This window comes from Henckelia pumila, chromosome 4 (genome assembly GCF_033568475.1).
Source record: "Henckelia pumila isolate YLH828 chromosome 4, ASM3356847v2, whole genome shotgun sequence".
In the NCBI taxonomy this organism is placed as follows: domain Eukaryota; kingdom Viridiplantae; phylum Streptophyta; class Magnoliopsida; order Lamiales; family Gesneriaceae; genus Henckelia; species Henckelia pumila.
In genome coordinates this window covers 37,971,451-37,998,152 of record NC_133123.1, presented here as the reverse complement: position 1 = coordinate 37,998,152, position 26,702 = coordinate 37,971,451, and the positions used below count along the sequence as shown (strand labels likewise).

The 26,702-nt window shown below is 35.1% G+C and overlaps 1 long non-coding RNA gene across 3 annotated transcripts; it reads left to right on the top strand.

Annotated features, from left to right (window-relative positions):
- Nucleotides 1-1,392: 1,392 nt before the first annotated feature.
- LOC140866671 (uncharacterized) lies at nt 1,393-24,855 on the top strand. 3 transcript variants are annotated; one of them, XR_012144954.1, is made up of 10 exons: nt 1,393-1,775; nt 1,863-2,018; nt 2,095-2,117; nt 3,279-3,339; nt 20,344-20,745; nt 20,830-20,952; nt 21,174-21,419; nt 21,516-21,576; nt 22,078-22,353; nt 24,461-24,855. It is a non-coding gene; the product is annotated as an uncharacterized lncRNA (long non-coding RNA). The 3 variants fall into 3 exon arrangements; XR_012144955.1 differs by lacking the exon at nt 24,461-24,855 and having other exon boundaries at nt 20,344-20,494; nt 20,589-20,745; nt 22,078-22,481; XR_012144953.1 differs by lacking the exon at nt 24,461-24,855 and having other exon boundaries at nt 22,078-22,481.
- Nucleotides 24,856-26,702: the final 1,847 nt, after the last annotated feature.

The following is a 26,702-nucleotide window of genomic DNA, read 5'->3' as shown; positions in this document are numbered from 1 at the left end:
TCAAATATGTATTTTTAATATTTTACAGGGGTATTTGGTGCAAAAAAATATATCAAAATGTTTGCCTAGTCGCATGAGGGGCGCGTGCACAACAATTACTCATCTGAAAAGGTGAGTATGCTAATTTTATAAAAGGTTAGGGTTGAAAATGCCTATTAAAATTTCAAAGGGGAGAAGTTTGCATTTTTAAAAAAATTCTTATTACTTTATCTTGCTATCATTATTTTATTAACCTCACTTCGTCTTTTCAACTTCTTTATTAAACATGCATTCTTAAACAATGATTTAAATAATTTCAAGTACCAAAATATTGAATTAAACTGATAAGTTCAAACATATTATTTTTTAGATTTAAAATTATATATTATTGAATCAAAATTTAAATTTTTCGAGAAGATGTATTGCACAATTTGTAATAAATAATAAAAAATAACATGGTTATATAATTCTAAATCGAAAAAGAAATATTCATGAATTATTATTTTGGTTCAATATTTTGGTCCTTTTAGATATTTAAATCCTTATTTATGAATCATGTTTAATGGAAAAGTTAGAAAATACGAAGTGATTTGATAAAATAATGATAACGAGATAAAATAATAATATTTTTTTTAAAAATAATCAGTCATCTGAAGGGGCGAGTGTGCTAATTTTATAAAAGGTTAGGGTTGAAGATGTAATCAAAACGATTCTTCATAATTAACTTAATGATTGAGACATGGATCTTAGAACTTCATGATAGTCACACTCATGTACATATAGAAAAGAATAAAAAACTAACCTTGATTAGCCATGAATTTCTTTTTGTAGAAGAATAATGAAACGATTTCTCTCTCTTTCCTTCTCTTAAAATGACAGAATGTTTACTTAATTGATAGATATGAATTCTGCGTTGTTCTTTTTTACAGGGAGAGAGAGGACCGTTTCTGATAGTTTAAAATCAAATAACTTACACGTTCTATCAACGTGTATTGTGGTAGAGAAAACCACTTTTAAAAACTGACCAACCTTATCAAACAAATATTATTAATTTAAACCATAAATTAGATATTAAAATCCTTAATTAAATATCTAATTATATTGTGACACGTAAGGCACAAAACTAACAGAAGATGCCTATTAAAATTTCACAGAGAAGAAGTTTGCATTTTCAATATTTTACAGAGGTATTTGATGAAAATAACTCCTATTATCTATTACTATTATTCAGAAAGAGAGGGTTAGATAATTGATTGGTATGTTTATGTGATTTGTGTCAAACATCCTTAATAAGATTTGAAAATATATTTTTTAATAATAGCTGTAAAAGCACAATTTCTTGATAATGCATAATTTCCATAGTTTTCAAACAAAAAAAGCATATTTTGTATATCAGCCTTTAAAATATGGGAGAGGTATACCACAAAACACAACCAAGATCCCAATTTCTGGCCAAGGATCTCTTAGCCTAGTGGCGAGAGTGAGGTAAAATATGGGAGAGGTATACCACAAAACACAAACCAAGATCCCAATTTCCGGCCAAGGATCTCTTAGCCTAGTGGCGAGAGTGAGGTGCCAAGAGCCAAATGGTCTCGGGTTCAAATCCCACATGTTAGGTAGTAGTTAGGAGATTCTCCCTCCATTGTTGTATCAAAAAAAAAAAACCCCCAATTTCCCAAGCCCTAATTCAATTCAAAATGTAGTTGATTTCCGCCAGAAACTGTCAACTAATTGCCGGAGGCGGGTGACCGACTCTAGACCATGATCGATCGACCTGTCAGTGGTCTGCATTGAGAGTATTGAGCCCGAACCATTGCTTTTTGCGACTTTAGTACTTTACTCGCGAATTTTGGCGATTTCACCGTTTATTTCTTGTTGTTCAGGTTGTGGGTTGCTTCAAGACCCTTACCCAGCGAGCCCGACCTTTTTCCCCAATCTCTGGCTATTTTTCGTCGTGGGTCAGTGCGACCACCTAATTCTGAGATTGCTCAATTTTAGTTGATTTTCGGTGTATCGTAGCTCGATTCCAGCCCTTCTCGGTGAGAAATATTTTCCATTCGATTTTGGTACGAATATTGTGCTATAAGTTGATTATTGATGAATTTTTTTGTGTAGGTATCAAGGTTCTCGATATCAAGGTAAATTTGGCAAGCCTTATTTAGAGCACCTTTAATAGTATTTTTGTTGAATTATGATGTTTCGATAATTATGGGGTTTATGTTGCTATATATTAAGTTGCGGTAATATTTGGCTATGATATTTATGATTTTTTTAATTTGAATTTTGGACTAAAAAATGAATATTGCGAGGAATGGAAATAATTAAGAGTTGAACTTGTCACTTTAACGCGATCAAATATTTAAATAAATTACTTGATGTGGATGAGAACTTCATGTAAAGCTATGAAATTGTGGACTTTTGGGAAATTAATTAATTATTGTGTTTTTGGAAATTAATCATGGTTCTGATTTTTGTTGATGATACTTTTCAAAAATTTATGTTGCTATTAGTTGGGTGTTGTGAATTAGTAGTGTTGACATGTTGTATTTGGTCATTAAATTTTTTTTCTTATGCTCATATCAATTGTCTCGAATTATTTTGAATACCCGAAACCCTTGAGACCGTAGTTCCATGGTTATTGAGGTGCATGTCTTGTTCGTTTGGGCATGATGTGGTTATTCATGGATGGGTGGTCACCAAATTTGTTATGACTTTGATGGATCGTGTCCCTTGTTTTTAGAGTCTTAACTGTTGTTTAGCATCAATATGAGTGAGTTGTTTCCACTTGCCGAAATTCTAACTCTAGCCTTTTTTTTGTAAAGTGTGCAATTATTGTATTCGCATTGAACAACATTGCCATGATGTTGGGTTCTTCTATGATCCATCATGATAATGATTTTGAGCTAGGTTATGATCTGATTGTCGCTTCGATTTCTTGAATCGAGTTAAATTTGTGACCTTTGGAATTTAGTGTTTAACTAACACAAGATGAAATACTAAGTTATCGTAGGGTAGTGACGACATGATTAGTTAAAATGTTCTGAACCCACCCAAATGGCAGGGGAAATAGTATATTTGTATGAACTATGAACTATTGATGCTAGAAACTACAACAAAAAACATAGGAAAATATTAGTTTGATACACATAATAAATGAATATTTGTAGAAAGTGGATTATTTATCTATAAAACGACTAACTAGTTTTAAACAAATGCCGTTAAACTATGAGAATCACTCCTTAAATAATATCATAATTTGACATTATTTGACTATGTCTTACTCTCTCTTTGTTGAACAGGAAATTTGATCTGCTTTTCGCACTTCACTTCTTCATTTTCTTGCTAGGAAATGGTGCGCAGGTAATATATAGTTGTTTAAATAATACTCAACTTCATTTATTTGAAAATAATGGTGCTCTTTACTCATTTTATAAGTAAGCAAGTTATTTTATTGGTTCTAGTCATTTATACATGTTAGAGAAGTGATTCAATTGTAGTGATCGGAAGTATTTTACAATTACTAAGGATGACAACGGGACGGGTTTGGTCAAATTCGGTACCAACCTCTAAGTAGAACCTGGACCCCGGGGACCTGCCCTGCCCGAAAACCTAGTGGGAGGCGGCCATCGACTGCACCCCTTTGCCATAGGTGGTTCTGTAGGCGATAGAAGATGTGCAGGGGTGGGCGAGGGGATCAAAGTAAAAAAATTTAAAGAAACCCTAATATTTAGTACACTTGTACATACACCTAGCCGCAACTTTTTATTGTATTCTCATGTCCGGTGGTTAAGTCATAACTTATCACTTAAATCGTGTATGTTGAAAACCACCGGACAGATCCCTATACTCTTAATCATTGTAATTGCCGCCCAAACCTTTTGTCTCCTCTCTTGAAGTTTTAAAAATGCATACTTTTGAATCAAAGTTGCTTCCTTTCTCTTGCATATAAATATCATCTACACAAACAAAAAACAAATGAGTTCATAAGTGCAATCAACAAGCCATATTTATACACAAAAAACATGACATAAAGAGAATCTTGTAAAAAATTGCATATGTTGTTTTTTTCACTCATGGAAGCATTTGACTGTTCCTACAGTGCAAAAATAAATCTAATCGCGATAAGGATAGCATTTTAAGATATGAAGTGAATGTTCTGGATCCTATTGGTTTGAGTCTTGATAAATTTCAAACACTTATATTGGTTTAATTCAAGCACGCAAGGAATCCACAAAATTCAAAGCACCCTGAAGAAACATTGACAGGTACTGAGAAGAATTCTCAAAAAAAAGTTAGGACCTTAAGCACAAAGTATCACATAAAAGTTGGAACAAAAATAACCACAAATAACTAAATAAGCACAACCATGTTCAAAAAATTCTTCAAAGAAAATAATTAATTAAAAATTTTTAACTTTCAATTTCGTTTTAGACTCTCAAACATGTGCCCATGTTGGCATCAACCTTTCCCTACAATACTTGACAAATAAAGTTCTAGGAGAAATTAGGAAAAGAATAAGGAAAAAATAAAGTATGTACAAAAACCTGCGTCATCCTATGCCTTTGATTGTAGCCCTCATTACACCAGAAGCAATTTATTCTAGAAAGAACGGAAACATGTTAAAAATATTTCACCAGTAATAAAGAGAAAAAAACATTGAAATTGGTGATTTGTAGCAAAGAGAATAATTATTTTTTCAATACTAATTATTAGTCTCTTTAATGGCATCAATAACATTATAATGAAAGAAAATCAATATTAAAACAACCTTGTCAGCAATTAGTTTTGTCCCTTGCAATGATTCCTCGACCATCCGAACCTTTCCATTCTTTTGGTTTTGGGTTTTGGATTTTCAGAATTGAATGATTTGGTTATTTTATAGTTTTGGCAAAGAGAACATAGTTTGGAAGACGTGGGTGAGAAGAAGTAAGAAACATGGGAAGAACAAAAAGAACATGAATAGAAGGGCATTTTGGTATATCGAAAAATAGATCAAGACATTGATCAGTTATTATATGGTGCCGAACTTTAATAATATAGTAAAAGATAAATTCTTGATTAATTACTTTTTAGTATTAATGTGGTAATAAATCTTTATTAATTATGTTAGTTGCATTTTTATATTTATTATTATTATTTGCACCTTGTATAAATTGTATTGTATTGTATGAAGCTTATTTATGAATAAACACAAGTTAATTACATATCTTTTACTATATATAACACAAGAACACCCTATACTAATTATATGGAGTCATGATGTAATTTTTGAATTGCCTAACACCTCTATTTTCTCAAACTAGTTACATGGTTTTATTATATATTAGTATAATATATGAGCAATGTTGTAAATGGCGGGAGGCGGTGGCGGGGTCAATGACCGCCTACCGCCTCGGTTGCCTAGGCGGTTGATTTTTTTAGCAATATTTTATAGCTAATTAGATATATCATGCAATGTAATTATAAATAGTCATGAAAATACTATGAAAATTATATATATCATGCAATGTAATTACAAATTGTGGGAAACAATCTCATGCCGTAGAACATGGTTTAACATTTAAATATTATGAAACAACACTATGAAAATACCATGAAAATACACTTCCACTTACGGATCTTCTACAAACATTGTGTAGAGGTTTGATTGCAAGAGTCTAGAACATTTGGAGATGGACTTAGGCCGGGGTGGTGGATTGGGCCAAAGGGCTTGGGTCTCACATGAACCACGCTGCCCCTACAATAAAATCCCATAGTATTCATAAAAAATAACCCTAGGATTTCTAAAATACGTCGCACAATTCCGGTCTTCTTCCCATGACCAAGTTTCGAACTCCTCACTTGAAAATCTTTAAAATTTTCCTTAGAAATAAAATCGTATATTTAATATATCAAATATTTCACATAATTCATTTAAAATAGGAATGCGACTTTTCTGAGCGATTTTGGTTGTTACGTTTAATCTCTACAGAAATTTACTTTGTGTTGTGATTAATCAATGTTTCTTGGTTCTTAGTCACCAACATATCTATCTTCAACGATCACTCAAGAAGAAAAATAACTGGATGCAAGAATATAAAATGACGCAGCAATTATAGTGGTTTGGACTCAAATAATATTGTCCTACATCCACTTGATCATGAGATCACTTCACTATAACGAAGATGAATACACAATCTGATACACCAGAGTTTTAACCCAAATCAGTGAAAAGGATGAAAATTGCAAGCCACTAACTCAAGAGTTCCTACTACAGAAGAATTGCACTCACATATGCATTATACATTTATATTTTCTATATATATATATATATATATATATAGAAATTTTCAGCTGCCCAACCAATGATGTCCAACTCGTCCCCGACAACTAAAACCCGGTAGTGGGTTTTAGTGATACGATTTTTTTTTAAAAAAAACAACTAAAACCCGGTAGTGAGTTTTAGTGGTCGGTGACGAGTTGGGCAGGAATGGTTGGACAGCTGAAAATTACTCTATATATATATATTCTAAAACCAGTCATATTTCAATTGTAGCAGTTACTAAGCGTTTCTCGAGTCTTGATATCTTGTGGCTGTGAGCTCTCTCCTCCTCATGTACCCATTGGCTTATTTATACTTACCATCTTCAAGTGCGTCCCCTGAATTGTGCACAAGTGAACCACATCACTTCAAATCTCCACCTTGTGACCTCAAGATCATTTTGCTTAGTGACCGCTAAATTCGATATTTACTAGCAAGTGCACTAGGTCAAGTAATAGTGAATGGACAATGAGTCCAAGTATCTATCCCACAGGGAATGTTGTCAATTCTGAAGATTTGATTATTTTACTTAATTTAGACAAAATAAATAATAATAGAAAGGAGTATGGATTGAATGAAATAAGAATTTAAAATAATAATAAATTAACTAGAAACTAGAACTCAATAATAACTCTAATTAAAATAAGCCAACCAAGACATACGCAGGTACCGAACAAATCATGTAAATGTAGTTAACTCAGGACTCAGATTTAAATCTTAAATTACGGTGAATTCTCATAACTTGTTTAAAGGTCTATTTCTAGAACAATTAAACCTATTCAAATATCGACGGATTAATTTTCATAATTCTTATCAAACTTGAATGCATTAGGAATTATGAGAATTCGGTTTTTACCTAAAACCGCACAATAAAATCGAATAATATTTCTAATCAATTTTACCTCGTGTTGATTATTAGATTGATCAAAATCAAATTCTCCTCTCGTCAATTTTCATAACTTCCTCCCTTGATCCTTGATTGAAGAGGACAATCTTCTCTTGTCCAACCAGCGTATCTTCCAAACCATGTTGAACTAGTAATACCCTCATTTTCAATCTCCATAGCCCGAAATTGTTCTTGCGTGTGAATATTTTGATCTCATATCTCACAGACCCCATCTTGTTTCTCGAACCTGGCTCTGATGCCAGGTTGTGAATAATCAATGTTTCTTGGTTCTTAATCACCGGAATCTCTACCTTCAAAGACACTTAAGAAGAGAATAACCGAAAGTAAGCAATTACAGTGGTTCGGACATAAACAATCTACATCCACTTGATCATGAGATTACTTTACTATAACCAAGATGAATACACGATCTGATACACCAGAGTTTTAACCCAAATCTCATAGTGAAAAGGGATGAAATTACAAGCCATTAACTCGAGTTCACACTGCAGAAGAATTGCATAGACTCTGTTCTCACGTATGACTTATACATAAATATATATATATATATAGAGGAATTTTCAGCTGCCCAACCATGTTTCCCACTTTGTGCGCGACCACTAAAACCCGGTAGTGGGTTTTCGTTCGTCCGCGACCACTAAAACCCGGTAGTGGGTTTTAGTGATGCAAAAAAAACAAAAACCACTAAAACCCACGACCGGGTTTTAGTTGTCGCGGACGAAGTAGGAAAACATTGTTGGACAGCTGAAAATTCCTCTATATTTATGTATACATATACATATATTCTAGAGCCAATCATTTTTCTGTTGTATCGATTACTAAGCATCTCTCAAGTCTTGATATCCTATGGTTGTGAGCTCTCTCCTCCTCCAGCACCCGTTGGTTTATTTATACCTATACCAATGTCGAGTGTCCCCTGAATGGTGCCAAGTAAACCACGTTACTTCCCTTTTAATACCAATAAACACTTATAAGAGTGCATAAAAGTTTAGATTGAATATTTCTAGGTTTCATTTGGATTGAATCATTTGAAATTCAAAATTTAGAATTTATTTTCATTAATAAATAAGTTTAGAAGAAGAATCTCAAATCGATCTTCTATTTATTTCAGTGTTGTAAATGGCGGAAGGCGGTGGCGGGGTTGTCCGTGACCGCCTACCGACTACCGCCTCGGCCGCCTAGGCGGCGCCTAAGCCGGTTGAATTTTTTTAGCATTTTTTTTTTTATAGATAATCATATATAATCATTCAATGTAATAAAAAATATGAATGCCGCCTAGGCCGGTTGAATTTTTTTTAGCATTTTTTTTTATAGATAATCATATATAGTCATGCAATGTAATAAAAAATATGAATTTTGAAATAAAAAAATTCTGAAAAATTATGTAAAAGTAGGTTAAATATACAAAAGTTGACCTAAATGCTTGTTGGCGGCGGCCGACGGCGGGAGACAGGCGATGGCCGACAGTTTGAGGTGTGTGGGTCTACTGGTGGATGGTGGGGAGGCTTGACCAAAAGTGAAAAACAAAAAGAAAATGGGTAGTGTTTTCAAAATTCAAAATAACCAGGGTTTTAAAAATGGTAGACTTTGACTAGATTTTTCAAATTAATTGATTTTTTACTAGGTTTTTAAAATTAATTGACTCTTGACCTTTGACTAAAATAAAAAATTTGTTGACCGCCTTAGCCGGCTCACCGGCCCAAGGGCCTGCCTCGCCCGCCGTACAGCTTGGGGCCGCTTGAAGAGGCCGCCTGATGCCAAGGGGCGGCTGGCTACCCTCGACCGCCATTTAGAATACTGATTTATTTACACTATAATTATATTTATCAAAATGGATTTCAAACTACTCAAATATTATAAAGTTTTTAAACAATATAAACACATTTAAATCCATGGATTTTGAATCCTTTCATTCAAACACAACTCTAGACTTTTAATCTCCACAAAAATATTAAAAATCTAGAGTCAATACACCTCTCTTTGTATACCTATAGATTTTTGTAATGTTTTTAAAAGTTAAGTTTGAATACACATGACTTTTTAAAAATCAACAAAATTTGTTGGAATACATCTAAACTTTTATAGAGTATATAAAGTGTAGATTGAATACTTGTAAAATTTTAAACTCCATGTAAGTCATTGAAGTCTAGAAATTTACTTTATCTTTCCCATTCTATATTTATGAATAACAAGTGTTTATTTATTAATAGTTTAATCAAAGTAAACTTTTCATATGCTCATAAAGATATTTTCATCCCCCATTAGTGTATCTTGTAATCTAAAATATGTATAAAGCTGATATCATTTAGGTATTGTATTAATTATTTGAATGTTATTTAATATTAGTATTTTATTTTTATAATGTATTTTGGGTATTTCGATGTAGTGTTATGTTTTTCTTTGTGAGGCTTTTTGAGAGATGATAGTGGTATTTACACTATACACCTTAATGATTTCTGATACACCTAGGCACTGTTTGAAGTTAAAGATTGGATAATAACGTAAATATAGATATCTAATATAATAAAAAAAGAAATAAAAATTTATAGTGAATATAATATTTGGTTTGATTGATAAATAATAGTTTATTTCATTTGATTGATTAAATTTTAAATAGGATATAATTAATAAAATATGAATAATGTTATTTATTAAGGGTAAAATAAATAATTAATAATTTCATTGGTGTAAGATAAATAATTAGTAGATGGATAAATAATATGACCAAGTAAACTTGAGGTTGGATAAAATAAATTATCAACAGGTTAATATTGTTGCCCTTCAACCAATGCCTAAATATAATTCTGAACAGAATCTGCAATTTTATCTATTCTATCTATTCTATTTTATTAAGGTTGAGGAGCTAGTACGTTGATATAGCTAATGTAACACCTAGAATTTCTAAAACGTAAATCCGCATGCATAATTAGGAGAAATTAATTTTAAAATAAGGGTTAAATGAATTTATGTGTTATTATATGATTTATATGCATGATTTAAGTTATTTTAACATTTAACCCAAAATTAGTGATTTTCGTGATTTATGGAAATTAATTGTTTTGATCGCATAGACGGAACCGTGGACGGACGAGATACCAAAATATTTAGCCAAAAATATTTTATGAGTTTATGAGCCTTAAAAATAATATTTTAAGATATTTTGTCAAGAAAATTTTAGTATTTAATTATATATTTATTTAAGAATTTATTTTTAGCCAAAATAAGTCATTTTAATGACTTTTATTAATATTTAAAAATTTCCTAATTTTATATTTCGGGATTTTTGGTTGTGTTATCAGATTATTATTATTTAGTAAGGATTTTAAATATTTAGTTAGATATGATTTTATTTCTAAATTATTAATATCCTATTTTAATTCTAATTATCAAAATTTTAAAAAGAAAACCTAAACCTACCCTACCACAAATTCTTTTAGCCGACAACTCCCTCTTCTTCCACCCTCCTTCACGCCTCCATCTTCATTCTGGGAAAAAAAAAAACCCATAGCCGATTATTCAAGCTTCATTCTTTAAAGGTTTTTGGTCCGTTCGTCGTCCCGGAGCCACGTAAACGCATCAACCTTCGTCTATAAATTGAAAAGGCATGTTTAACTCCTTTCTTTAACACCATATAAGCTATTATGCATGAATGAGATTTTTTGTTTCAGAATTTAATAGCCATGGTTCGAATTTATTGCAAGTATGAATGAATTGTTGCATGTTTTGGTGAATTCATGATCATAACTCGTTTTTGTGCCTTGCATGGTTCGGTCCAGAGGCTAGGGCTCGAGTCAGTGGTGGGCTAGGGTCCTAGGAATCCAGCCATGGTCGGGTTATGGGGCTGGAATGGGATATAACCGTGGCATTCAAGATCTGGTGCACAGATTGCGCAGATTTAGAGTTCCGGGAAAAAGAGTTCGTTCTCTTCACTCGGGCCACGGTTTGATGTGAGGTTTGTTGTGTTAGAAACCCCTACGTGTTTACTAAGTCTAGGAATTTATTTCACAGTGATTGATGGTCGGAGCAAGCGGCACGATCGAAAGTCCCGGCGCTGCTCAGGTCTGCGCGCGAGCCCAAGATAGGCGAACTTGCAGCGGTTCGTTCTCCTTCGTTAGGATTCCGTTTTGGCTGGTTTTTGGCTTTATGGAAACGTCTTGAAGTTTTCTAAGTTTTTGCAAGAGGTTTCATGGTCTTTCGTGGTCGGAGCTTCGAGAACGAACTGTTTTTCCGCAGCTGCTCGCGTCTGCGCGCTAGTGCAGAAGGGCTGGGTTGCAGAGCTTCGTTCTCACTCCATAGTCGATGGATTGGGCTGATTCTTAGCTTTTTGGAAAGGTCTCGAAGTGTGCTAGCCAGTGATGGTGGATCTCCGGCCATTGGGTGGCCGGAGATGTCCAGAAACAGGCTGCAAAGCCTGCTGCTCGCGCAGCGGAGAGAGTAAGGGAAGGGGAATCGGGATGTGAGTCGGGGCTGGGTCTGGGCCGGGTCTTGGGGGTCCGGGTCGGGTCTGGTAGGTCTAGGGTCGGGTCAGGTGGTCCGGGTCTGGGTTAGGTGGACCGGGCTCGGGTATTTTAAATTTTTAATTAATTAAGAGATTAATTGATTTTGGGCTTTTAAAATTAATTAGAAAATTATTTGGGCCTCCAAATAATTTTATTTGGGTTTTAAAATTATTTTTAAGTTAACCCAATAATTTTATGGGCTCGTGGGCCCATAGAAATTTTTGGGCCAGTCAGGGAATTTTTGGGTCAGGCTAGAGTTTTATTGGGCTTGTTTAAGTTAATGGGCTTAGATATTTTCTTTAGGCCCATTTAAGTTGAATGAAATATTTGGGCTTAAATGTAAGATTAATGGGCCTAGATGAGTGATCAGCAGTCTGGACCAACCCATGAAAAATAAATAAGTCCGGAATATATATTTAATTATTTTATGCATGAAATTCATATTTTTAGTATGAGTATATTTATTATGAAAAATAAATTAAATATATATTACGGACAAATTTTCAGTGCATGCATCCATGAAATTTATTATGAATATTATTATGTAAATGATGAGCAATAAAATATTTTGTGGAAATTGAAGTATGTGTGACATAGGGGTGGTTTTTCACCATATGATTCGGTAGTTTTACTACCATAGGGGTGATTATCCACCATATGATTCGGTAGTTTACTACCATAGGAGGTGATTTATCACCGCCATCGTACGTTGGTTTATGAGACTGATCAGTCGACACATGAGCGTCACACTTATGGATAGGACCATCTACAGGTTTTTAAATGTATTGCTCAATTATGTTATATATGATGAAGGAAGTTATGATATATGTAAGATTTATGATTCAGCATTTATGTTATGAAAATATTTCCATGCATGCTCATGTACAGGTATATGTATTAGTATTTATGTGATGCATTATTTTTAACCTTGTTATAAAGGATTAGACATGTTGAGCCCCTAGGCTCACTACACTTATATGGTGCAGGTGAGCATGATGAATTTGATGTAGCTCCTACCGGTGGTGAGGACGTATGAGATCACGGAGCAGTGGACCCCGTGACCGTCGCAGTTTTAGTTTTAGTTTATGATGATTGAATATTGAAAACATGTTTTATTTTAGTATTATTCCGCATATTATATTTTTCAGTACCATTATTTATGATTTTAAATGATGCATGAAATATTTTTAAGAATTTATTTATTTAATATTTTCTTTAGATTATTTAATATTTAGCATTTTATTTTATATACATATATGTATGGACATGTATGTATAATAGTATTATTTAAAAAAATAAATAAATAAAAATTCCGCATTTAGAAGTAGAGGGCGTTTCATTTGGTATCAGAGCGCGGTCCTTGGAGGGTGTCCTACTGCTATGTGAAGCTCAGAAATCCTACTATCGGTTTGTAAGTTTTAAATTGTTTTCTTATGATTTATAAGGAGCATATGTAATGATTTAAGATTTTCATGTTAGAAAAGTTTTAGAACCCTTAAGTTATGCATTGCGATTTACGTAAAGAAATATGTGGTGGTGCAGAATGCCTCCGAGACAGATGAATAGGCGAGGGGGACCTCCACCTCCACCTCCACCTCCACCTCCACCTCCGCAGAATCCTCTTGCAGCATTGGAGCAGGCCAATGCGAATATGATGGCTGAGATTACTGCTCTGTTGGAGAAGCAGGCGGCACGTCCTAGGCTCACCCATGATGAGGATGTTGCCGAGCGGTTCCAGAAGAAGGGACCTAAGGAGTTTGTCGGCACCACTGATCCACTCATTGCTGAGGGGTGGATTCGATCACTGGAGTCCATATTTGACTACATGGGGATCACTGATGTTGACAGGGTGAAGTGTGCAGTGTATATGATGAGAGGTGATGCAGCCTCTTGGTGGGAAGGTGCGGTTCGAGGTGTGAATCTACCTACATTGACTTGGATAGAGTTCAGACGCATGTTCTATGCCAAGTATTTCACTGAGGATGTGCGCAGTCGCATGATCCGGGAGTTTATGAGTCTCCGCCAGGGAGACAAGTCTGTGGTGGATTACATCACCCAATTCGAGAGAGGGTGTCGTTTTGTGCCTCTTATTGCTGACAGTGCGTCGGATAAGTTGAGGCAATTTGTGGATGGTTTGCGGGCTGACATCAAACATGACGTTCGCATGTTGGATGTCACTACTTATGAGGCGGCAGTTAGCAGAGCATTACGTTCTGAGGAAGGGAGGCGAGAGATGCAGCGAGAGCAGCAGAGTAAGAGGCAGTTTCAGCCAGGGTATCAGAGGGCGACTTCGAAGCCTCCTGCGAAGAAGCCGTATACTGGGCCGTCTAAGGGCCCGAATCAGCAGGGACAGCAGCAGAGGCCTCAGGGGCGTCAGCTACAGCAGCAGCAGAGGGGCGGGGCCCCTAATACTGGAGGAGTTCCGATCTGCCCATAGTGTCAGAAGCCGCACACCGGGAAGTGTCTAGTGGGGTCCAATGTATGCTATGTTTGCAAGGAGCCAGGGCATGTTTCATATAACTGCCCGAAGAGGAAGAACACCACTGGGCGGGTGTTCGTCATGCAGGCTGAGGAGCCAGACCCAGATACCTCCTTAATCACCGGTATTTCCTAAACTTCTTCTTTTAAGAAATTTTTTTTTTTGGAATTTACTTCATGATTTTAAATTGCATGAATTATCTATTTGTTTGGTTAGAGTAGGATGCTCATTTTATTCGTGTTTTATTAAGAGAAATAATTTTGTAACTTGTATTGGGAGAAAAGTAAGTTTAGTATGCGATTATTGGGATTTTCTGCGTAAAGGGAGAATTCTAGTGGGAGGAAATTCCACGTTTGTGTTGCTAGATTCAGGAGCCACGCATTCGTTTATTTCCCTAGGGTATATCAGGCGGGTAGGCATCAAGCCTGAGGTTGCTGTTACAGGTTACGATGTCACTATGCCGTCTGGTCAGATTCTTACTACCACTAGCGTCTGTAGAGATTTGGAGATGGAGTTACAGGGACATACTATCAGAGCAGATTTTGTGGTTTTACCGTTGACTGGATTCGATCTGATTTTGGGTATGGATTGGTTGTCAGTCAACGGAGCAGTGATTGATTTTTGGCAGAGGACAGTGGCAGTGAAACCAGTGGTAGGCGACCATTTTGTGTTCTATGCATCTCCGAGCAGTGAGACCTCGCCTGTTATCTCTTTTACACGTGCGAGGAAGTTATTGAGACATGGTTGCCAGGGGTTTCTCGCCAGTGTAGTCACTTCATCAGAACCACCTAGCAGATCATTGTCAGATATAGAGGTGGCTTGTGACTTTTCAGATGTCTTTTCGAAGGACGTTTCGGGAGTCCCACCAGCTAGAGAGGTGGAGTTCAGTATTGATCTGTTACCAGGTACTGTGCCTATCTCTAAGGCACCGTATCGACTTGCTCCTACTGAGATGAAAGAGTTGAAGGAGCAGATTCAAGAGTTGTTGGAGAAGGGCTTTATTCGTCCTAGCTTTTCTCCTTGGAGAGCTCCAATGTTGTTTGTGAAGAAAAATGATGGTAGCATGAGACTTTGTATCGATTACCGAGAGCTCAACAGGGTCACTGTGAAGGACAAGTATCCACTTCCGAGGATTAAGGATTTGTTCGATCAGTTGCAGGGAGCTTCGGTTTTCTCCAAGATCGATTTGCGATCTGGCTATCATCAGTTGAGGATTGAGATCTTGACAGAGGCTCATCTCCGTATTCCATTCACCCCGGAAGTACGAAGATGTATAGAGATTTGCAGTCATTGTATTGGTGGCCCGGCATGAAGAGAGATATTGGCCGATTTGTATCAGAGTGCTTGACTTGTCAGCAGGCCAAGGCAGAGCATCAGCGTCCTGCAGGGTTACTTAAGCCTCTACCCATTCCGGAGTGGAAGTGGGAGAACATCACGATGGACTTTGTAGTTGGCCTTCCGAGGAGTACTAGAGGATGTATAGCTATTTGGGTGATCGTGGATAGACTCACCAAGTCAGCTCATTTCTTGCCGGTGAAGACTACTTACTCATTGACGCAGTATGCAGAGCTTTACATTAAGGAGATTGTTAGACTGCATGGCATACCAGTGTCGATTGTATCGGACAGAGATCCGAGATTTACGTCTGCATTCTGGAAGAGTTTGCACACAGCTTTGGGGACTCGGCTATTATTCAGTACAGCGTTCCATCCCCAGACAGATGGTCAGTCGGAGAGGGTGATCCAGATTCTTGAGGATCTACTGAGAGCTTGTGTCATTGATTTTCAGGGCTCTTGGGAGACTAGACTGCCATTAGTGGAGTTACCTATAACAACAGTTTTCAGTCGTCTATAGGTATGGCTCCTTATGCAGCTCTCTACGGGAGAAGATGTAGATCGCCAGTGCATTGGGATGAGGTTGGCGAGAGGATTTTATTTGGTCCCGAGATTGTACAGCAGACTGCCGATGTTGTGACACAGATACGGGATCGTATGAGAACAGCTCAGAGTCGTCAGAAGAGTTATGCTGATACTCGACGACGAGATCTTGGGTTTGTAGTAGGTGATCATGTGTTTCTGAAAGTATCACCTATGAAAGGGGTGATGAGATTTGGTCGCAGAGGCAAGTTGAATCCAAGATATATTGGGCCATTTGAGATCTTGGAGAGAGTTGGCACTTTGACATACCGTTTAGCACTACCGCCAGGGCTTGCAGCAGTGCACAACGTTTTCCATGTATCCATGCTTCGGAGATACATCTCTAATCCGACGCATGTGTTGGATCACGAGCCTTTGCAGTTAGCACCAGATCTAGCATTTGAGGAGAGGCCTGTTCGTATCTTAACCTGAGAGGAGCGGAGATTGAGGACGCGGGTCATACCGATGGTCAAAGTCCAGTGGCAGAATCATTCCGAGGAGGAAGCCACTTGGGAGACCGAGGCAGACATGAGGACTCGCTACCCGGAGTTATTCGAGTAAACACTTTAATTTCGAGGACGAAATTCAATTTAAGGGGGGGAGAATTGTAACACCTAGAATTTCTAAAACGTAAATCCGCATGCATAATTAGGAGAAATTAATTTTAAAATAAGGGTTAAATGAATTTATGTGTTATTATGTGATTTATATGCATGATTTAAGTTATTTTAACATTTAACCCAAAATTAGTGATTTTCGTGATTTATGGAAATTAATTGTTTTGATCGCATAGACGGAACCGTGGACGGACGAGATACCAAAATATTTAGCCAAAAATATTTTATGAGTTTATGAGCCTTAAAAATAATATTTTAAGATATTTTGTCAAGAAAATTTTAGTATTTAATTATATATTTATTTAAGGATTTATTTTTAGCCAAAATAAGTCATTTTAATGACTTTTATTAATATTTAAAAATTTCCTAATTTTATATTTCGGGATTTTTGGTTGTGTTATCAGATTATTATTATTTAGTAAGGATTTTAAATATTTAGTTAGATATGATTTTATTTCTAAATTATTAATATCCTATTTTAATTCTAATTATCAAAATTTTAAAAAAAAAACCTAAACCTACCCTACCACAAATTCTTTTAGCCGACAACTCCCTCTTCTTCCACCCTCCTTCCCTCCTCCATCTTCATTCTGGGAAAAAAAAACCCCATAGCCGATTATTCAAGCTTCATTCTTTAAAGGTTTTTGGTCCGTTCGTCGTCCCGAAGCCACGTAAACGCATCAACCTTCGTCTATAAATTGAAAAGGCATGTTTAACTCCTTTCTTTAACACCATATAAGCTATTATGCATGAATGAGATTTTTTGTTTCAGAATTTAATAGCCATGGTTCGAATTTATTGCAAGTATGAATGAATTGTTGCATGTTTTGGTGAATTCATGATCATAACTCGTTTTTGTGCCTTGCATGGTTCGGTCCAGAGGCTAGGGCTCGAGTCAGTGGTGGGCTAGGGTCCTAGGAATCCAGCCATGGTCGGGTTATGGGGCTGGAATGGGATATAACCGTGGCATTCAAGATCTGGTGCACAGATTGCGCAGATTTAGAGTTCCGGGAAAAAGAGTTCGTTCTCTTCACTCGGGCCACGGTTTGATGTGAGGTTTGTTGTGTTAGAAACCCCTACGTGTTTACTAAGTCTAGGAATTTATTTCACAGTGATTGATAGTCGGAGCAAGCGGCACGATCGAAAGTCCCGGCGCTGCTCAGGTCTGCGCGCGAGCCCAGGATAGGCGAACTTGCAGCGGTTCGTTCTCCTTCGTTAGGATTTCGTTTTGGCTGGTTTTTGGCTTTATGGAAACGTCTTGAAGTTTTCTAAGTTTTTGCAAGAGGTTTCATGGTCTTTCGTGGTCGGAGCTTCGAGAACGAACTGTTTTTCCGCAGCTGCTCGCGTCTGCGCGCTAGTGCAGAAGGGCTGGGTTGCAGAGCTTCGTTCTCACTCCATAGTCGATGGATTGGGCTGATTCTTAGCTTTTTGGAAAGGTCTCGAAGTGTGCTAGCCAGTGATGGTGGATCTCCGGCCATTGGGTGGCCGGAGATGTCCAGAAACAGGCTGCAAAGTCTGCTGCTCGCGCAGCGGAGAGAGTAAGGGAAGGGGAATCGGGATGTGAGTCGGGGCTGGGTCTGGGCCGGGTCTTGGGGGTCCGGGTCGGGTCTGGTAGGTCTAGGGTCGGGTCAGGTGGTCCGGGTCTGGGTTAGGTGGACCGGGCTCGGGTATTTTAAATTTTTAATTAATTAAGAGATTAATTGATTTTGGGCTTTTAAAATTAATTAGAAAATTATTTGGGCCTCCAAATAATTTTATTTGGGTTTTTAAATTATTTTTAAGTTAACCCAATAAATTTATGGGCTCGTGGGCCCATAGAAATTTTTGGGCCAGTCAGGGAATTTTTGGGTCAGGCTAGAGTTTTATTGGGCTTGTTTAAGTTAATGGGCTTAGATATTTTCTTTAGGCCCATTTAAGTTGAATGAAATATTTGGGCTTAAATGTAAGATTAATGGGCCTAGATGAGTGATCAGCAGTCTGGACCAACCCATGAAAAATAAATAAGTCCGGAATATATTTAATTATTTTATGCATGAAATTCATATTTTTAGTATGAGTATATTTATTATGAAAAATAAATTAAATATATATTACGGACAAATTTTCAGTGCATGCATCCATGAAATTTATTATGAATATTATTATGTAAATGATGAGCAATAAAATATTTTGTGGAAATTGAAGTATGTGTGACATAGGGGTGGTTTTTCACCATATGATTCGGTAGTTTTACTACCATAGGGGTGGTTATCCACCATATGATTCGGTAGTTTACTACCATAGGAGGTGATTTATCACCGCCATCGTACGTTGGTTTATGAGACTGATCAGTCGACACATGAGCGTCACACTTATGGATAGGACCATCTACAGGTTTTTAAATGTATTGCTCAATTATGTTATATATGATGAAGGAAGTTATGATATATGTAAGATTTATGATTCAGCATTTATGTTATGAAAATATTTCCATGCATGCTCATGTACAGGTATATGTATTAGTATTTATGTGATGCATTATTTTTAACCTTGTTATAAAGGATTAGACATGTTGAGCCCCTAGGCTCACTACGCTTATATGGTGCAGGTGAGCATGATGAATTTGATGTAGCTCCTACCGGTGGTGAGGACGTATGAGATCACGGAGCAGTGGACCCCGTGACCGTCGCAGTTTTAGTTTATGATGATTGAATATTGAAAACATGTTTTATTTTAGTATTATTCCGCATATTATATTTTTCAGTACCATTATTTATGATTTTAAATGATGCATGAAATATTTTTAAGAATTTATTTATTTAATATTTTCTTTAGATTATTTAATATTTAGCATTTTATTTTATATACATATATGTATGGGCATGTATGTATAATAGTATTATTTAAAAAAAAAAAAAATTCCGCATTTAAAAGTAGAGGGCGTTTCAGCTAATCCCTTATCTTTGCCCTTTAATATATTTTTAATTTAATTACCAAAACACCATTTTATTTTTGTCCAATGATAACTACTAATTTATGAAATTGCCACTTTTATAAAATTTATTTATTTGTATACCAAAAAACATTTTCAAAATCGTTCTCTACTTCTATTTTGGTTTTTGGTTAAAAAAAGCGGACTGCATACGAGTATTAGTATATACAAAGGATAACAAAGCTGACAGTGAGTCAGTGACAGTAAACAATCTGACAAGGAAGAAAACATCAGCATCTATCCTCACCCGCTGAAAGATGAAAGATAAGTTGTAACCTCCTCCCACTTTCCCATCCCTGTTTATTTTACTATCCAACTCTCCGTCTCTGTTCATTTGGCCTCCTTGTATAAACTTTGTAAATGGACTTTCTTGATCTACTAATGACTCTATTTTCGCCATACCAATTTTTAAAATTATTGGAATATGCTACATTACATCACTAAAATCAATCACTAACTTTAATCAAGGGTAAAAATTATCATATATCAAATATCTATATCATTATTGTATTCAAAATTAATTTTAATAATATCCAGTTAGAACTTAGAAGGAATTTTAATGTTCGAGTTAAATAAAAAATATTTAATTGATAAAGTTTTTCCAACTTTAGGGAATTATATATTAAATTAGTTATTTACATTTATATTTACTTTTTTTTTTCCCCCATTGACAGGACAATTTCTGAACGTCTCCATTCTCATATAATTCGTAAGCAAAAGACAAGTGTAGTTGAACTCAAAATGTTAGATGGACACTTATCTCCGATTAGGAATCAAGAAAATGTCCCTTCGTGTTCTTTTATAGCTCCGATAGCATGCATTGAGGTATTATATAGAATGTTTGATAAGAAACTAACCCAAGAATGGAACGGGTTGTACTATTTCGACTTTAACGAGTGTTATGACAATTTATACAAAGAATTAAACAATCTGGACGATGCTGTGAAACTTGCCAAGGGCAACGATGGTGGTCGTATAGATGATACTCTCATATATGCTATGGATCGTGGTTTACTGGCTACGACCGTATTCGTTGAGCCACGACACTGAATCATGTCGCTCATTTCGACAAAGAGGTAATATTTTCCTGCATCTTTAGTACAAAAATATAGTTATTTGTATTATCTTTTTATTTTTCATTTTTCATTTTTCTTACACAGGCACCTAGGTACCATATCAATGGTTTCAAGATTTTAAAAAAGACTGAGGTTCTCGAATGTCTGAAAAAGTTTCCGATTATTGCTCAACTACGAGTCTCTGAATGCTTTGAGAAATATAAAAAGGTATGTTTACTAAATTGAGGATTTGTGTGGTTTTCTCGGAGATGAAACATCATCTTTTTCTTAGGTTATGGGTTGAGTATTAATATTTTGTTAGATAACTAGGATATAAATATTTGAAAATGATAAAAGAATATGCAATATTTTTTGATATACTTAATTCATCGTTATTCAAGTTAAATTTATGAAATTCGATAAATTATTAATTTAGTGGTTCATTACAGGATATATATGTACTATCAGACGAAGAAGTTGGTTTTGACCTTATAAACCACGCTGTTCTAGTGGTTGGAAGTGTGATAACATGTAAAGATGGAGAAGCGGTTGTACATTTAATAATTCAAAACACCCATGGGAAAAAATTTGGGTTTGAAGGATTTGTTTTAGTGCCATTTGATGAGAAGTTTACATGTTTCTGGTTACCTCTTATATATCCACATATGCAACATGTAAAATATGGCAAAGTTGAGGTATGTATAGTTCCTTTTTTGTAAATTAGATTGTTCTGTGTTTATTTTATTTTATTTTTGTATACAATGTTCGTCACAATCTCATTATTGATGCAGAGAGAGCGGGTAAAAGTTTATAGTCGTAGGAAAAGGAAGTGCATAGCTAGCTCTTTGGAAGGTATGGATAGAGTTTTTCACGAGGATTCTTGACTATCAATTGATAGTAGTTGTCCTGCTCAAATCATTGTTTTTAGTGATGATTTTTGTAACTTCATTCTGGTGATGCACCTATTGCTCAGGACATGTTTTGCAACTCATCAATTCTCTTTCTTTTAGGACTTTTATGTCTAATTAATGGATATTCATTTATTATTTCAGGTTGGATTTACCTGTTGCTTCTTGATTGTCTTAGTAATAATTGCTAACAATTAGTGTGCCCTAGATTCAGTGTCATTTTAATATTACTATAGTAATTAGCACCTTTTTCGTTCTCTTTGGTGTGTTTTTCTATTTTGTTTTCTGCGAGTAATTATTGTTCGACTGTTTTCCCTTCTTTTTCCCATTTTTCTGTCACTGTATTCTTCCATACTGCATGCTTTTTGGATTTCATTTTCTCAGGCCTACACTGGTTTGGTTATGGGTTATGTCACGAGGTAATTTACTTGGTTTTTTTCCTCAGATTAAATTGGTCGTTCTGTTTTCATTTATGTTTGTGCTTGGGCGGCTTTTCTAACTGTTGGGGTAAGTGTTTTTTCTACCAAACAGTGTTTCAAACTTATCTCATCCTGTACTCTGTGTGTCCGCTCATTGTTTTCTTTCTTTTCATGAGCTAGGTTCAAACAAACTCAGTGAGTTTTGGTACTTTAAGCTGCTCGGGACTCTCCTGAATCTGAGCCTTGGACGATGGATGATTAGATCTGTGGCGATAGAAGCCATGAGCAAAGACTGCTATGAGGTTCTTTTGTTTGACTTTTTGAACGATAATAAATATTTTGAATGATTCTGTGCAATCTGTGGTATCTGCATCCATTCTTTATGTTCTTTAAGTAAACACTTGTCATTCGTTCTTATGATCTCTTGATTATATTTTACAAAAAAAATCAATTCTCGGTGAATTTGATTCTGAATCCAAACTTTTTTGGGATATATGGGTTTTTTTTTTTTGGGTAGGTTGGGATGAATTCAGTTCAATTAACATGTTTTTGTTGTTAAGAAAACGTATATTATATGTATATGATGTGCATTATTATAGAAACCTTTTTATAATATTTTTCCTTTTAACTTTGTTGCATTTTAACAAGATGTTTTATTTTTTATGCATTATTTTGTTATATTTCATTTTTCTCCAAATAAAACTTATTACATAAAAGATAAATATTACTACGTAGGTAATTTTCTTATTATAACTAAAACTTGATTACTAAAAAATTTCAGATGAAAACATAACTAATACAAACTATACACGCTTGATTAAACTACGATTATATTAAAACCTTTTCGTCACTGCTATAATAGATATCAAAATATCCTATGAATGAAAAAAAATAGCATATTATAATTAAAAATACATTTAAACTAAAGAAATTTTAAATATGTAATTTGTTTATTATTATTGTCGTAATTATTTTTGTTATAGTCTGGCTTGTAAAGTGAAAATAACCATTAAAAAAACCGTCTATAAATTGAATGTAAATTTCACAAGTTTGAAGTTTGAACTTGGTACAATAAAGAGCATTTATTCCTACAAATTTAGCTTGCTCATAACTATTCACTCCAACTCTTTTCAGCAACCAAAATACTTGAAACCCAAAATAATTTTGAGTCATAATTTGTTAGTTCATTCTTCACGCTGTACTACTAAAATAAAGAGCTCATTTATTCATCATCATGTATTCCAATCAATGGTTTAAAAAAAGGCAATTATGAATAAAATGCGTACAAGCAACGGTTTCCAAATAAAAACTTAAGCAATTCAAATTCAAATTCAAATTCAAATTCAAATTCAAAAGATTTAAAAAGAACACACACACACACCGAAGCAATGAAACTCATTAGTTGGAACATCAACAAAAATTCCACATCCCTCTAAATATTTTTCACACAGTTAGCCAAGAAGTCCTATAAAAAAATCAGCTCAAGTCCAAGAAATACTCATCTAATCACACATCTAAAGTAAAATTTCATCCAAGTGTTTGACCGTGCTAAAATAAATAACCGAATGGATTTCATAAAAAAATGGAAAAGACAACTGAATGCTTCCCCAGATATCATGTACGTGTGTGTGTACGTGTGTTTAAGCAACACATGAATGTGTACGTGTATTCTATCTAATTACAAAGTTATCATGTGCGCACATCTTCATGTATCAAACACGTGTTAACCCCACATAGCATGAAGTGTGCTGAAGAAAATCAATCCAATACACGAACACACGTAGTAGTTCACTGAAAGAAAGAAAGTAGCAAGAACCCAGAGAAATAAAAGAAAACAAATTGGTGGCGTCAGGCTGAAGCCACATTATGAACTAGTCAAGTACGAACAATTGCGAATATACTTGAGCATCAAATATTTTCTTTCAATCCCGAACTAAAAAAATAATATTCTTCATCATGCTATTATTACTTCAATCAACAGTTTAAAAATGACATATATGAATAAAACACGAAGAAGTAAAGTTTTCCATCTAAAAACTTAAAACAATTAAACTTCAACCCTTTAAAAGGAAAAAAAAACACGAATGAATCATTAGTTCCAATAGCAACAAAAAACCGAAACCCCTCCAAATATTTTTCACACATTTAACCAAAAAAAGTGAAAATTACCATTAAACAACACGTCATCTGTAAATAGCTTTGAAATTTGAACTCGAAAGGAATATTTTATTCCTTATAAATCTAAAGTTTTTGAAAAGATTTTAATTAATATTTTTTGTCTTTCTTGAACATGAAGTAACTTTTATATAAGTTATTTATTTCCTTTGGAAAGTTGATTTGAAATATTGATAAGCTTATTATAGTTTTTATCATATCATATCTAACGTGCATCTTTCTTTATTTTTGTAGATTTGATATAATCAAATATAGAGAATCCTATGCATACAACAAAACCAAGAAAAGAAGGATTCTTGCCTATATATTGAGATAGACGTGCACAATGAAAAGAGAGAACCTAGAGAGATACACGTTTATACAAGATTAAGAAATTTGAGAGAATTATTGAAGCTGTGTTGGTTGTGTAACCTTGAAGAACACGTGAAGATCGAAGATCAAACATTGAAGTGTTCTATTCAAGTTTCGACCTCAAAGATTCATCTCCGTGTTTTGTTTATTTATTTTATTTTCGTATAGAATTTTAGAAGATGCTTTTCTTTGATTTATTTTCTCATGTGTTGGAGAAAATTGATTTTACAATAATCACTAGTTTTAGGGTTTGTAAAACTCTTTGATTATTTTCTAGAGAAAGTTTTGCCCTGAGGCGCTGCAAGAGTATTTTATACTCTTGCTTAAAATATTTGAGTTTGTTTATTTGGTTGTTTATTTATTTTATTCACGCTTAAATTTATATTCCGCTGCAATTTATTCAAGGTGTTATTGTAGGTGTTGTCAACACCTTGTGACAACACCTCAAATTGTTTATGTGCAACCCTTATTTCCTTACAAGTGGTATCAGAGTCATGTTCTTGATACACTAAGAACTGATCCTGGTTTGTTTATTTTATTACAGGGAATAAGATGGACTCATCGTCTATTGCAAACTCGTTTTTAAAACCTCCGGTTCTTGATGGCACGAATTATGCATTGTAGAAGACAAGGATGCGATACACTATCAAAACGACTGATGTTCGTGCATGGCAAAGTATTCTGACTGGTTGGAATCCTCCAAAGACGCTAGATCAAGATGGAGAATACATTATTAAGCAAGAAGAAACATGGACCGCTGAGGAAACGCAAAGTTCAAGCTACAATGCTAAAGCAATCAATGCAATCTTTTCATCTGTAGATATGAGAATGTTTGGAATCATAGCTGACTGCACAGTTGCCAAGGATGTGTGGGATGCTCTTCAAGAACACTGTGAAGGAACTGATAGTGTGAGAAGAACAAGAATGAGATTGTTAAACCCAAAATTTGAGAATATCAGGATGGATGAGGATGAGACTATTGCTGATTATGTTAAGAAACTTAGAGAGATAGCTATAGAGGCGCATGCTCTTGAATGACCTATTGCTAGTGAGAATATGGTGAACAAAGTTCTTCGGTCTTTGCCAAAGAGATTCAATGGGAAGATTTGGGCACTTGAGGAGATAAAAGACACCTCAAAGATGAAGATGACTGAACTGATCATATGACGTGAGCTACCGCTATCAAAGTACCAAGCACCTGAAACATTAGTTCTCAAAGCAGTATAAATCATATAACAGTGAATATCAGCTTTTGGTACCCAAACTTTTCTTACAACAGATCTGTTTCTGTAGGTGTTGTGGAAGGGTGTTGGAAACACCTTTGGTGCAGATCTCTGTCTATAGACATCCTGTAACTTGAAACAGTATGGTTTGATATGATCAGGTCTATGACAGTAGTGACAAATGTACTTACCTTTCCTTCTAGGTTTTTTTAGGAACAGTAGGTTTTGGCTTCGGTTTCGGAGGAACAATTTGTGAGGTCTTTTTAGTTGAGCTTTCAGTACAGCTGCTTTCCTTGACAAACACATGGCCTTTTGAACTTTCACCAACCTCAAATGTGTTGTTTTCAAAACCTAAACTAGTCGTACCATCTCTTCCCATCATGAGTAGAGAATCAAGCGTTTATTGCTTGAATTAAACTTGTCCAATGTAGCTTTTTCTTTTTCGAGTTCTTCCTTCACCTGAATTAATTCCATGTCTTTCTTACTCAGCATAACTTCAAGCCTTGACATATCAGCCTGTAGATCATAATTTTCTTTTGAAAGAATGGTATTCATCTTATTTCTTTCAATCCAATCAGCATGTAACTCTTCAAACATCATCTGAGCTTCTTCCATGGATATAATCTCATCACATGAATCATTATCACACACATTATCAGTAATGGAAGAATTTAAACAGACTGACCTTTGGAAGGTGTTATGACCAGGTGTGGCAACACCTAAAGGATTGACTTGAAACTTATTCTTGCTTTCTAGTAGGGCAGATAAGGCAGTGTGGCTTTCTTCATCTTTCTGTTCTTCTTCATCAGACTTTTCATCACTTAAAGACGTATTCATACCTTTCCTAAGCGTGTTAGCACACTCATTTGCATAATGTCCAAATCTTGACAAGCATGACATTG